The sequence below is a fragment of the Hemicordylus capensis genome, chromosome 4 (genome assembly GCF_027244095.1).
Source record: "Hemicordylus capensis ecotype Gifberg chromosome 4, rHemCap1.1.pri, whole genome shotgun sequence".
Taxonomy (NCBI): Eukaryota; Metazoa; Chordata; class Lepidosauria; order Squamata; family Cordylidae; genus Hemicordylus; species Hemicordylus capensis.
The window spans coordinates 125,369,310-125,382,051 of record NC_069660.1 but is presented as its reverse complement, the minus strand read 5'-3'; the positions used below and the strand labels follow the sequence as shown (position 1 = coordinate 125,382,051).

Here is a 12,742-nt window from a genome sequence, read left to right as displayed (position 1 = left end):
TACTGAGCCCATCCACCTTAGAAGAACTAGGAAGCTACAAGTGAGCTTCTTCCTGCTATTACGCAGTGTCAGTACTTGAATTCAGTCAGTGTTATAAGCCTCCAAACTTACCCATTAGTGGTTGAAGGGTAAATCAGATAGCCAAGCATTTATCAATTGCTTTCTCTCACCCTAGCAGTCTTGAGGAAAGTTTGCATTGTTCTATATCTATATGCCAATATGAGATGCCCATCGCATACCAAAATATTCATGCTTCTTAGCTTACACTCATGTTTTGAGCTTGCTTCTTGTTGTCAAACTCCATGCAGAGCAATTATTCATTGATTAATGGTTGAATGCAAATACAGATCAAATAATCAAGCTTTCACATTTTAAGTTCTTAAGAATCCATATGAGCACACCAGCATGGTATAGGGTAGAGATTTACAACCAGGGGGTGTGTGAACCTCTGGGAGTACTTTAAAGCTTTGTTGGGGGGACATGGAGTGCAGGGCCAGATCAAGGGGGCACGAGTGACACATGCCTTGGGCCCCCTATCGCCTACTTCTTTCTTGAATGGGATGTGGATGAGTAGCTGGCTCATGAGTAACTTTTTACGGAGCCAGTGACTGTAGTAACCCATCTCATAACTGTAACATTTAAATGTGTATACATGGGGTACCCAAGCTGAAGCTTTGAAACAGAAGCTGTAAACTGTACTTGTTAAGATGTTTGACAATTTCTGGGTGTAGGGGATAGAGTATCATGTAAAAGTCCAGGGAGAGTCAAGTTTGAATGCCTAGTGTTGTCATTCTTTGGGTGACCTTCAGTCAGACAGCATCTCTCAGTCTAACCAATTTTACAAGGTTGTTGTGAGAACAGAGGGAAGGGGAGAAGAATCCTGCTCTGAGTTCCTTGGGGGAAGGACAGGATAAGAGATACACACATTTTAATTTTCCTTGCCAAGACAGTCCTGTAAATCCTTAGGAGCCACCACTGTGAAAGAAGTACATGACACACCAACACATCACAGATCATCAAGATGGAAAAAAAATAAGAGTCACTATGAAAACAAAGTTATGGGAATTTCCCATGTAAAGGGGTTAACAAATATTACTGATAATTTGTTTTGGATGTGGTACCATTAAGAAAGAATATTGACTTGGAGACAGGACGACAAGAGATTTATATTGCTGTAGTAAGACTTGAGGCCCAGTTACCTATGTCGCACAGAGTCATAACAAAGTATCTCAAGAACCATGCAGTCAACATAATTCCAATCATTGCACATTCTAGGCAGCAGTGTGGATTTGCTACCCCATGTCCAACATAGGGAAATTGCTTTAGGGCCAATTACAATATCACAAAGGAAGCAGTAAGCTTTCAAGTTCTCCAGAACTCTTCTTCAGGCTGGACATAAAGCAAAACAAAGTAGGTGTGGGAGGGTAGATGAAGTTGGACACTTTGGGGGGGGGGGGTGGAGTCTGCAGTTTGTAGCAGTCTTAAAGAATGTAGGAAGTTATATGCAGACTTTGATTAATCTTTCAGGTGCAGGAGAGATTTCACTTCAAGAACAAATGAAGAGGACAGTTACCCATTCTGGAGGAATATATCCAGCAGATCCTTCTCCAGCACTAAGTAGAACACAGAGGTCCCTTACAAGACAGAGGACAGAAGTAAAAACAAATGTCTGTATGCATATCCCACATACTAACCCTTCTACAAGACTGCAGCTAATGTGCACATAATTCTATAAGGGAAGGATCTGAAAACCACCATCTTACTTCCTGCCATTTTAGCAGCAACTTTATAGCCCAAGTATATAATTCTGGGGACTTGTTTTGCCACAAGCATTCTCATGAGAGCTGACCAATGACACTGTCAAATGGAAGGCACCTTCCTGTTCCTTTCACCAATGGGCCACTAGCCCTAGCCATCTGCAGCCACATTCCCACACCTGAGAGGATAGAACTAGCTTTGCTGCTTACCTGGCAAAGGTCGGAGATTTCTTCAAATAAATGTAGGCTTGCATACCTCTAAGAGGAGAGCAAGGAATCCAAATGTTTTACCACCAGAGATGTTTTAAAGCGAGTCACAGGTAGGGACATACGTATTCTCTGCCTGTCAGACACCATCCAATAGATCAGGGATTCTCAAACTTGGGTCCTCAGGTGTTATTGGACTTCAACTCCCATAATCCCCAGCCTCAGTGGCCTTTGGTTGGGGATTATGGGAGTTGAAGTCCAATAACACCTGAGGACCCAAGTTTGAGAATCACTGCAATAGATGTTTGATGCAGCCATCTTCTCAACATCCAGAGGACCTGCCACAGTCACAATAAGTGAGGGGAGGAATGGCTATTCATAAGCAGCTAAAAATTCAGTTGTTTCTGGACAACAGTTTGGGCCATTCTACTCACTACAATGAAATCCTCCCGAGAAGATCAGTTCTGTAACTGGAGACGGGAAGAATGCTCATGAGAGACTAGCAAGAATATGAAATAACAGATTCTCAGGTATTGCTTTAGTAGAGGAAAAAGTAAAGCCTTGATCTCTTTCCAGGGAATCAATTTCATTGAACCTACATAGGATTTAGTTGCAAGATAAACATTTCCCTAAAACCACAAACCCAATGGGGTTGTACATGCGAGTATTCAAACATTTTAGTGTCACTGTTTGCAGGATCAGAGTAAGAAGTGGCCCAATCTTGCTTGAGTTATTTGAGCTCAAACAGCATAAGCTTGCACTATACTAGAAATGGAAGAGAAACAGCTAGGGCCTTCATTCTAGTCACTCTTGTTTTCTTTGCACAGTTGTAGAAAACATTGCACACTAAAGTCCATATAAAAGTCAACAAGAGTAACATACTAACGGTGATCATTGTTTGTGTGCTTATCAAGAAACCCAGCCTATTGAGTTATTGCTCCATCAGGACAATCAACTTGGACTTTGCTGGCTGGACCCATAAAGAAGTTAGTCTTTGAGGGGAGTGTAACACCTGATAAGACTAGGCAGAAACCAACAAGCAGCAGATTCACTCAATCCAGTCTTCCAAAAGGGAGGAGTGAACTAGACTGGAAGATATTTTACAGAGAGTTATACCCACTAGAACAGAAAAGTGTCACTTTATGTTCACACTGAGCCCCTCATATCATAGCTTATTCAAAGCCAATGTAGTCACAACTATAGAATTTGATGTTCTCCATAGATGGTTAGCACTCTCTTGTCTCATCCCTTATCCATCACATTTTTCTCCTCTCAAAGAGCCAAGGGTAGCATACTCTAGGTTTATCCACTGTTATCCATACAGCCATCCTGTTCTGACAGACAATGACCGGGCTTCAAAGTCATCCCCCGTGTTGCATAGCCAGGCAAATGTCCCAAGTCTCTTCAATCCAAGTCCAACCCTTTATATACTGTACCATACTGGCTTTTAACCCAAGGTTATGTGACAGCACAGTTGAGCCCTATGCACAGTTTATGTCCAATGCATGTACAGTCTGTGTACACATCTGCATGCATGTATATCACACATTTGTGTTCAACATATATATAGTACACTATACTTCCTATCTGCAATCTGAATTTGAGGGGCCTATACCCACATTCACTTTAAAAATAAATGCATGTACAGACACCTGTATGCTAGGTGCATGGAACCGGGCAAGAGTGGCTCAAGGGGGTGAGGGTGCCACTTTAAAGATGGGGGAGGGTGCACTTAGCCCTCCCCCTGATTTCTCCCCCACCAGTGCTCATTTTCCATAAAAGCTTTTGGGGCAGCAGTGTACCTCCCTGCCCCCTCTTCAGCCAAAAGTTGTCAGAAGTACTGGGTGCACATGTGCACGTCACATGCATGCACATGCAACATGCACACACACACCCAGTACTTCTGGCCAAAGATGGGGAAGGGGTGGCAGGGAGGTACACTGCCACCCCGAAGGCTTCTATGGAAAACAAGTGCTGGCGTGGGGACAGCAGAGGGAGGGATAAGTGCACCCTCCCCCACCCTTAAAGTGGCACTCCCAGGCGTCAAACTTCAACACACACACCCCGGTGTTCGAACATGTTTGGAGGCCTGCGAAAGGGCCTCCAAACAGGTTCATGCACATCCATACTGCATGCATGTACAACACAAGGCTCGACAAGAGCTTTGGTGTCAGGGAACAAATCTTAACACTGGAGACAGAGTCAGCGTAACTTTTAGAAGGAGCTTGGGGTGGGAGGCTGCACAGCCAGTCATCTCTGCCTTGCTAACTAGTCAATGACCCCCTTTAAAGAGAGATCAGGTTCCGATTTTTAATCACTTCTATTGGATGCTTCTGCCCTTTAGACCAGGAGTCCCCAACCTGTGATATTCCAGATGTTGCTGAACTACAACTTCCATCACCCCCAGCTTTAATTTATTGTGGCTGGGAGTGATGGGAGTTGTAGTTCAGCAACATCTGGAGTACCAAAGGCTGGGAACCCCTGCTCTAGGCAGTTTACAAGAATCATTAAAGTCACTGTGTAATTTTTAATCTGGATCATCTTAAATAGATCAGGCCAATAAGAACCACACAAGAAATATAGCCAGAGAGAGAGAGAGAGAAACAGTCCAAGCACTATCCGTGCTAGCTAGTCTGTTCACAACACTCCCTGAAGCCAGGACAGGACGGCTTCAGAATACATATTATGTACAGTATTATACATCTGATAAATCTAGCATGAACTACTGTAAATTGAGGAGGGAGGAGGAGACAGAAGAGAAGATTTTGCTTCCAGAAGCGAGGCAAGAGATGTCGGGTGGGGAGGCCATGGCTTAGTCATAGAGAAAATACTTTTCAGGCAGAAAGTCCTAGATTTGATCCTTTGCATCTTCAAGCAAAGCTAGGAAAGACCCCTCTCCGAAACCCTGGAAATCCACTTCCAGAGCCAATACTGAGCTCTTTCTAGGGAATAGTTTGTATTCAGGACACCCTTACAACATCCCTGTGCTCTTGTAGTTAGAAGCTCATAGTATAGTTCAGAATATCAGATAAAATGGCTGAAGCAGCAGCATAATCTTCCTCTTCATAGGTTCTTGAGAGAGAGATTTCGATACATGGTTTGGGACAGCGTTGAACAACATCCATTCAATCCTTGGATCTCTTGTCATCAACAGACTGCCTGAATCTATGATAAATTTCTTAATGTTCAAGGCCGAACTATGCATTATATTAAACAGGTCTTTGATTCCAATGTGCTTAACTTTTCTTAAATAACTGGCAGCCATGGGGGTGGAGTAGTGTGACCATACCAGACCTGGACTATGGTAAGCAGTGACATGAACCCTTTGCCCTGATCTGGCTCTCCTCCACAGCTGCCGTTTAGAAGAGAAGAATTAAACAATACAGGGTAAGTGATGTTTTAAACACCATGTTTAATCTGGCCCTCAGAGAGGATCCAAGCAAAAAGGGTTTCCATGTGTTATGACCATATATCTCTTCATGAACACAGTGAAGAATCTGGTAAGGACTCCTTTCACAATATCAGCTCACAAATCTGGTTTGACAACTATAGTTTGGGGAACTGAATGAGTAATCATGGTATCAGGACTTACATTTCCATGACCTTCAAGGACTTCTGGTTTAGAAGGTTCCTACATTTGAGTTGCTCCTTTTCAGGTGGTTATGAAGTCATCACCCCATAATTGACTGCATATTTCCTTCTGCGGATCTAGCCAAATTAACTAGGGGAAATTTTATACTCTATAATGTGCAGGCTCTACACATTAAGGAGAAGATTTTATAGCTTCAAATTGGTGTGCACAATGTCTAAAAGCAAAACAAGTACTTCATGTAACACACAGCTTCTAGAATTCAATTGCCACAGACGTAGCTGCCATGAGCAACTTTTTGCTCTATATTGAATCGGCTATTAGCAGCATCCTCCAATTGCCAGATGATGGTGGGAACCAACAGGATAACTACCTACCTACTCCTGTGGTGCACAGGGACATTTGACTGACTTCCGATAGTCATTGCGGTGATTTAGAGGGATCTCATGAACAGTCATGCAAGATCAGTCTGATAATCATATGCACCGATGGTAGACTAGATAAACTGTGTTGCGGATCAGTGTTACAATGAGAAGCAGCTCAGAGGTGGAATACAAGTGACTTGACTTTCTTCAAGGGGGCAATAGCAGCAGACGGAGCACTTCCATCAGGACTTTGGGGAAAGGGGCAAAGAGTCCTCGCCCCACATACTTTGCTATTCTTCTTGATCAGTCTCCTTTTTGTAGTCATTTCAATTTGGAATACACACAGAGAGCCAAACTCCACTCCACGTTTGGCAAATACTTTACTCTGGACCTGAAATCTCACAGTTTGGAAGTTGTCAGAAGCAAGCAAGATAGTAGCACCTGGAAGATGCTTTTGCTATAGACCATCCTGTCCTAGGACAAGGATCAAACTGGAGAAGAGAGCTGGTCTTGTGGTAGCAAGCATGACTTGTCCCCTTAGCTAAGCAGGGTCTGCCCTGGTTGCATATGAATGGGAGACTTGATGTGTGAGCACTGTAAGATATTCCCTTTAGGGGATGGGGCTGCTCTGGGAAGAGCAGAAGGTTTCAAGTTTCTTCTCTGGCTTCTCCAAGATCGGGCTGTGAGAAATTCCTGCCTGCAACCTTGGAGAAGCCACTGCCAGTCTGTGGAGACAATACTTAACTAGATAGACCAATGGTCTGACTCAGCATATGGCAGCTTCCTATGTTCCTATGATCCTGTAATTTATCTCCATGCGTGACACAATTCAGGGCAAGTCAGGTAAAAGACAATTTAGGCAAAGCTAAGGCATCATCTCATACTGCATGGGAGGAGGCAATGGTAAACCCCTCCTGTATTCTACCAAAGAAAACCACAGGGCTCTGTGTTCGCCAGGAGTCAACACCGACTCAATGGCACAACTTTACTTTAAGTTCAAATACAGGGATCCTCCCAAAATTATGGATCAGGCAACATTGGGATCCTGGGTGGGCAGAAGCGCTACTAATAGGACAGGAGAGGTTTCTTTGTTTTTTTAATGTTGTGGATGTTTTCATTTACAAAAGACTTTGAAGCACACAGTTCACAGACACACACAGCAGCAGCAATAACCATCAATAACATGGGGGCAGGGTAGCATTTGAGCTTGTGTCTTAGGACTCATCTGTTGATTTGCATTTGACATGTGTAAATCTCTTTGCTCCATCCCACCAAGTTTTGGTGATGCTAACACAACATTCTTACAACCAGAGAGATTGCAGCATTCTTACAACCAATGAGAGGTTGCTAATCCGTTACAGAAAATTGTAAGCCTCTCTTACATGTGGCCCTGTCCACCCCTAGCACTGTACCTCCAGTGACTGTTGCTGGTGTCTATCTTATGTTTCTTTTTAGATTGTGAGCCCTTTGGGGACAGGGAGCCATCTTATTTATTTATTATTTCTCTGTGTAAACCACCCTGAGCCATTTTTGGAAGGGTGGTATAGAAATTGAATTAATAATAATAATAATAATAATAAATTATGTCCATCCAGAACATGACGCATGGGCATTCTCACCATAACTTAAGCTGCTTCTGCTCATCATGCATCACTAATACACTGAATAGCTTAAATCTTACCTATTTTCTACTGTATAGCTCTACTGTATAGCTAATACCACTGATAGAAGCACCTTATAAGAACGCTGTTTTAATATTTATACACAGTTAGGCTGCAGTCTAAAAGACATTCCTATTGATTGTTCAGAAGGTCTTTTTCCTTAGATTTCCTTATGCCAGTTTCCTACTCAACTTTAACTCCATCTCAAATGTTTTATAAAGTATACATTAAAAAAAAACACTTTAGAATACTCTCCCACACCAAGGATGTGCCAGTCTTATACTCATGCTCTCCATCACACACTGCACCTTACTTATTAATTGAAAAACAGCTCTAAAAGTGTTTAGTAAGCTTGTCTTTCTCTAATATGATAGTTTTCAGGCTCTGTTTGGGGAAACTCTGGAGTAGTTCAGAAGCTGATTACAGTGTCTTAGTAGAACGACCAGATGAGAAAAGGCACACAACGTTCTCAACAAACCTGTTCCCTATTCCAGTCTAGTCTTCCAGAATGAGCTGCAGGACAATGTTGGCACAAGCTCTAGGGTGCACTCTCTGTTTGCATAAGACAATGGTGAAGCCCAACAGGCTTGGCAAATACCTTGCCTGAACCAAGTGTGCATCCTAGATTAAAACACTTCTAGACTCCTCCAACAAGAGTAGGTGTTTCTCAATGGTTTTTTCCCATCGGTGTAGAAGGGTTCACTGAAGGGAGAAGTTTAGAAGTCACATATCTAATATATACATGCCTGCCTGCTGGCAGTGGCAACCCCACTCATGTCTTAAATGTGGTATATAAATTTAACAATCAATCCATTCATCCATCAATCAAAACATTATCACATTTACCTGAATCCTAGACCAGGTTTGTTCCAAGTTCCTTGAAATTAGAAACTGGGAGATTACTCTGAATTTAAGACTCTCTTCCTTTCAAGTAAGTACAGTTATAACTGTATTCAACTTATATTTTTAAGGGGGTTGTCTTAAATCCAAAGTCATCACCCATTTGGTATATTCCTACCCAATCATTTGGATCTTTGCAGAAATTCCAGAAACAATAGCTACAAGTTATAGGAGCTTGGAAAGTTGTTATTATTATTATTACTACTACATTTATATCCCACTCTTCCTCCAAGGAGCCCAGAGCAGTGTACTACATACTTAAGTTTCTCTTTCACAACAACCCTGTGAAGTAGGTTAGGCTGAGAGAGAAGTGACTGGCCCAGAGTCACACAGCAAGTCTCATGGCTGAATGGGGATTTGAACTCAGGTCTCCCTGGTCCTAGTCCAGCGCTCTAACCACTACACCACGCTGGCAAGTAAGAGAACCTACATTTGTTACCAGACCAACTCATAGCACCTGGTGAGAATGTTCTATTAAGCTGTTTTAACAGTTCACCATTTTAAAATAAAGGAAACACAGAGACTTCTTCACTCCAACAAATACAAGACAAGGCTTCTGATGGAGTCCCACAAGCATGACAACATTTATACTATTCAAAATATACATGCACATCATCTTAAGATTAGACATACCTGTTCCTTACCTTACTGAATACAGCCCACGTAGCAAAACCTAACCACTAAACTTTCCCTTTCATTTAAAAAGTAATATGCGACAAACAAGTAGAGAAAAAAACACGATCAACCCACTCTGCTCTTGTAAGCTAGTATATATGTGAGACTCTGTAAGACTTCCTGCTTTCTGACAAGCTGTATCTCCTCTCCTCTCAGAAGTGGGTGGAGCAAAACAAAAAACCTTTAGCACGCCTTGAAGAAGGTCTAGGGAAGATTATGCAGGCGCGGGGATGGGATGAGGGGGGAGAAAAAGTGGGGTGGGCGACCCACACACTTTGAAGTGGCCTGATTCTATTAATAGTCATCAGAAGTAAGTCTGATAAATTGAAGTCATTGCGGTTTACTTCCGAGTAAACATACGTAGAAACTGATCGTGACACTCCTATGTAATCCTTACTCGGGTCGGGAGTAAGTACAACTAAACTGAGTGGGACTATTTTCTGAGTAAGTAAGCGTGAAATTGGACTGCATGCCAACTTTTAGAATAAAATGTCTATCTCTGACCAAGAACAATTGCCCATCTTGTTATAAAACCTGTTCACCGCACTTATTGCTAAATCCCTTTGAAATCAAGGCATGACTCATAAGAACGTTTGCTTAAGTTCAATTATTAGTTTATTGGTACACACACATACACACGCAGAGCCCACAAAAGTCCTTCAAATAAGAAATTAACATGATCGGTGTATAAGCATAACCCTTCAAGTCCAGAATCCGTTTTGGTGTTTTTTTAAAGGTTCTGTAAAGCCCCGTTTACTGCACGACTCTAAGTATTTACAGAGCAAGGGTTAAGGCAATCCGCTGCTAAACTTACCTGCATCTTCACTTAACCCTTCACATACTCACTTGGAGTCAACAGAACAGCTGTACGGAATGTTTTTTCCCCAGTGTCACGCAAGTAAATTCAGGATCGGGACCACAGTCGTGTTATTGAGACTTGTTCATTGAGATGCAAGTAAATCGCGTGGCACAAGCTGGAACGAATGGGCAACAAGAGGTTCAACAAAAGGTTCTCCAAGTCTTAAAGACCTTACATTTTATCCAGACTTTTAATGTTTAATTGGACTAGTGTTTGGAATCACCTACTCTTTTAAATTGGCTCTGCTTCTGTGCTTTGAGTATTAACTGCTGCTTTTATTCTTGCTGTTTTATTGTATAGTGTGGATTTGAGATTTTTGTTTCTATTGTAACTCTTATTGTACATCACTTTGGGATGACATGAAAGGCAATTAATACATTCTTGAATGAATGAATGAATGAATGAATGAAGCTATCTCCATGGTTAAAAAGCATGAGAAAATTGTGATGAAAAAACAACAACAATAAATAAATAAATAAATAAAATACTGCTTTTACTGCTATGGATATTTATATCCTACTTTTCAACAAAGTTCTCAAAGCGGTTTATGTAGAAAAAGAAATAGAATGATTGTTGTTCCAAAAGGGCTTATAATCTAAAAGGAAAGGAAAGTCAGACACCGGCAACAGCTACTGGGAAAAGGCTGCAGTTGGATAAGGAGAGTTGCACCCTCCCCCTGCTGAAGATAAGAGAGTCACTACTTTAAAAGGCACCTCTTTGCCCAGGTAGCAGGGGACAACCAACCGATTTTCAGCATAATTTCACCTTGGCTGAGTGTGGTCCCAGTCAATCTGCATCACTGGATGGTCAGAGAAATGGTGCAATGGTTGGTGGCATTGTGGCTGGTGCGATCATTTGAGTGGGGTTCCAGATGGATGGCAGTGCTATTGTTATGAATTTTGTGGGAGAGGTGTGGCTGTTCACAGTTTCACACCTTGTCTATCATCTCAGCTCTGTCACTGAGCCAATTTGTCTTGGCCTAAGAGATATAGCGAGATGTTGAAAGCTATCATCTCATACTGCACAGGAGAAAGCAGTGGTAAACCCCTCCTGTATTCTACCAAAGACAACCACAAGGTTCTGTGGTCACCAGGACACTTTCCAGACTAGCTGCTCATTAGCAGCAAAATGTCTCAGTTTGGGCAAGTCACATTCAGAATGGAAACAGCAGGGGGAACAGTCTCGCAGCAACTAACAACCCAACAAAAGAAGCAACTTTTCCATGCCGGATGTATGATGACGTAGTTCCATTTTGCAGCGATTAAATTCAAAACAAGGCATTGGAAATGTGAATGGCAGTGGCACCCTGCTGTCCGCATAGGGACTGCGGTGACTGGACACAGGAAGTGTGGAAGCACACTTCCGAGATGCATCCTGACCCCATTGCAGGGTCTAGCCTAGAAAGTGCCCAGGATTCGACACCGACTCGATGGCACACTTTACCTTTAAGCTGTGCTGAACCAGCAGCCGCCTTGCAGCAGGCATCATAAGGTTGGGCCACCCAGATGTCACACAAATTATTCGTTTAGATTTATATTCTACTCTGTCCTGAAGGATCAGGGGAGGGTTACAAAAGCAACAGAACCCCCATGAAAACCAAATACACACAATCCCATCATATGAAAAGCTCCTCACCTTCCACTGATTTAATTCCAAACCTCAAAAGCCAGAGTGAAAAGGAGTTATTTACAGTGGTACGAACAGATGCTTTGGCATGGTCTTTGGTTATAATTGATGGACTCTTTTATACGTAAACTGTGCTGCTACATTATAAGTTGATATTAACAAATGTTTACTTACACTGGATTTATGTTCAGAACTGCTGCATTAGAGATACCTGTTACATGCTCCCCTCTTCCCCCAAAGGTGAGAATTTCTTGAGGCAGCGCTATAGGGTTAATTTTCCTGGTGAGTGAGGAAGACTGAAGATTTGTGGTTCATTTCATAATATCTACTTGTTTGATTGGTCTATGACCGTAAAAAGGTTCTGTTCTGTTCTACTTAGTTAAAAAATGAGTTGAGCATGTGGGAAGCATAAGGGAAATTACTAGTCTTATTTGTTTTGTATTGTTGTATTGCTGGTCTGCAACCGAAATAAAGTTTTACTTACAAATTACTAGTCTCCGAACAACCTGAGATGCACATCCCAGTTTTCTCCTATTTTCTCTTCTGTCAAGACCTCAAGGATAACTTCAAATTATGAGGTAAACATGGGCACGCCAACCAGTGTTACCTCTAACAGGGATTCCCAAATGTTGTTGACTACAACTCCCTTAATCCCCAGCCAAAAACCATTGCAGCTAGGGATGCTGGGAGTTGTAGTCAATACATCTGGGAATCCCTGTTAGAGGGAACAGTGCCCCCAACCCTGTTTCCCTCATAAGGCTAATGTGTATATTTTGGGGAGGGATTTGAAATAAGTGATTGACAGACAGGAGTGGGTCAGCCCTTCCCTTGCCCTCCATTCTTCCCAAAAACTTCTCTCCCCATGCTGAATCCCTGTACCTTTCTGGGCTCTGAGATTAGAAATCAGCCAACTGGGGCAAAAATGGCCTATGGGGTGACAGAGGAAGAATTAAGTATACCTGTGCATGTGTATACTTGCACAGACACCACCTGACAACTCTCTTTTGGAAATGCCCACCAATAACTTCAGCAAACAAAGGTTTGGGAACACAAGTTTGCAAAGGTAATTTCTAAGTAGGTTCAGAGAGATCCTCTCCTTATCT

At 42.3% G+C, this 12,742-nt stretch overlaps 1 protein-coding gene across 4 annotated transcripts in view; it reads right to left on the bottom strand.

Moving 5' to 3' along the window:
* The window catches only part of LOC128323123 (putative ferric-chelate reductase 1), a 46,729-nt gene extending 34,491 nt beyond the window's left edge, over positions 1 to 12,238 (bottom strand). For 2 of the 4 annotated variants that reach the window (XM_053245843.1, XM_053245841.1), the window contains exon 1: positions 9,124 to 9,411. The gene's annotated coding sequence lies outside the window, so the exon portion shown is untranslated. Of the gene's footprint in view, positions 1 to 9,112; positions 9,412 to 9,968; positions 10,129 to 12,123 lie in introns of those variants that run through there. The other 2 variants (XM_053245844.1, XM_053245842.1) reach the window with 2 other exon arrangements.
* Positions 12,239 to 12,742: the final 504 nt, after the last annotated feature.